Raw genomic sequence first — 2,500 nt, forward strand, 5'->3', positions numbered from 1 at the left:
TTCGCGGCCGGGCTGAGGAAGGCAGCCTCTCCAAGACTCCTCGAGAACTGTAAGCGATGCTAAGCATTATCATTAGAGGAAAAAACGTCGAAGGAACGAGGGAGAGAGGAGAGAACTCAATGAATTACACAGGGCAGAGCACATCTATAACACCTGCTGTGAAAATAGTGATTAAGTGTAAGAACACAAGAGGAAAATGGACGAAAGAAAATGGAATTGAAGGGGGAAAAAGAAAAAAAATTCAGTAAAAATCGGACACGAATTATTTTTTACACAAACACAAATTAATAAACACACACACACACGCATATACATATATATATATATATATATATATATATATATATATATATATATATATACACACACAAATGTGTGTGTGTGTGTGTGTGTGTGTATACATACACACACACACACATACATATATATATATATATATATATATATATATATATATATATATATATATATATATATATATAAATTATTACTTCTGGGGCATGAATATAAACTGCATCCGGAAGCGGGGTTCTGGTCCTGAGGAGTCTGGAGCCACCTCCTAGCCACTATTGCTCCCAGGTCCACTTCGACACAGTCAGGTAGAGTAGAAATAAGTGTAGGCAACCCTTCTAGAGACACTGTCTCAAAACACTCAGGGAAATCAAAGGAAAACCACCCTGACTGATTTTTCCTTTGCATTTATGGCAGATATCTCAGGAAATGGTCCCCAGTCCCGTGTAGAAGGAGTTTAATTGGACTGTTCTCATCAAAGAGTGCAGAGTTAGTGGGAAACAGTGTTGGCTCTGCACTTGACCAACAGCCAAATGGAAATCGTAAGAGAACTGGAACATGGAATGTAAGAACAGTGGAAAGGAAAGTTGTAAAACATCAAAAGAGAGATGAATAAAAATGGATTAGATATTCTTGGGCTTACTAAATTGCGATGGAAAGAGAGCAAAGGCAAGGAGGAGTAGCAATTATGTTAGACAGAAAAACATCAAAGCGAGTGATTGTACTGCACAGTGTGACATTGATCTTGGTCAGAGGGCAGACTGAACCTGCAGACCTGGTATTTATACAGGTATATTTGCCAACATAGGAGTATCAAGATACAGAAGCTGAGAAGATATATGAACAACTGAATGATCTAATTGAGACAAGAGGGAAATGATAATTTAATAATAATGGGAGATGGGAACAGTGTTATTGAAGAGGGAAAGGATGGAACGGAAGGAGGACCGTTCGGACATGGTGCCAGAAATGAAAGAGGAGAAAGGCTTGTTGAGTTCAGCAGAGATAGATGGTAGTAGCCAATATCTATTTTGAGCATGAAAAAGGTGCAGATACACATTGATAAAGCGAGAAGATACTAACAGATTCCAACAAGACTATATCCTGGTTCGGCAAAGGGACAGAAACGGTGTAAAAAATGCTTGTAGTTTTCCAAGAGCAGATGGTGATTCTGATCTTAATTTAGTAGTTATGAGACAGGTTATCTTGAAGAAATTTGAAAAGAGAAGGAAAATATTAAAATGGGACTTGGAGAAAACAGCTGAGAGATTCCAGAACAATGTAAGTGAAAAAATCAAGGAGAATAAAAAGGAAAATAGCACTGAGTGCAACTGGAACACCCTGAGAGAGGCAATGTTGGAAAGTGCAAAGACTGAAATTGGATACAAGAATGGTATAGCAGCAAAGAAGCCGTGGGTATCTGAAGAGATGATAAGAAAAATGAACGAAAAAGTAGAAGAATACAACAACTGATGAAGGCAAAAGAAAGAATAGAGAGCTAAATAATGAAATGAGGCGGGGAACAGACAAGGCAAAGGAATAGTGGTGGAAAGAAAGATGTGAAGATCTGGATGAAAAGGTAGATCAGATCTGTTGTATAATAAAGTAAGACGGCTAACATAACAAATAGTGGAAGTAATAGTGCAAGTGCTTTTAAGGATGAGAATGGAAACCTTTTGACAAAGGTGAAAGGAAATCTTTGAAAAAAAATTTTTAATAGAGAGATAAAATGAGGTATTTGATGACTGTCAACGTTCAGAGCTATTAGATAGCAAAATTTAGACAGCAATCATGGATTTAAAGAACAGAAAAGCTGTAAGTGTGGATGGTATACCAGTAGTTTTGAAGGAAAGGCTAAGGATTCCATCAGTAAAACACAGTTTCTTTTTAAGAGAGAATGTAGTACCATAGATGCAATGCGTATGTTTTAAGATCATTCTTTCCCATTGTGGAGTATGCTTCTGTAGCCCAGATTCCCACGAAGCCAAAATTATGAGAACTGATCTAATGGCAGCACAGTTACTTTCAGAGGTCATCCATTCACCCTGGAACATAAGCACAAGACAAACAATACTCAGACACCTAGAACAAGATTATGAGCTCTTTTGCAAAAAACTCCTGGCTGTCGCACACAGCCAGGGTGTTGATTTGTTATCAGTTCAAGGAGCAACTACTTGCTAAGGACATGGACACGAAGGGAAATGCTCGC

This window comes from Penaeus chinensis, chromosome 39 (assembly GCF_019202785.1).
Source record: "Penaeus chinensis breed Huanghai No. 1 chromosome 39, ASM1920278v2, whole genome shotgun sequence".
Classification (NCBI taxonomy): Eukaryota; Metazoa; Arthropoda; class Malacostraca; order Decapoda; family Penaeidae; genus Penaeus; species Penaeus chinensis.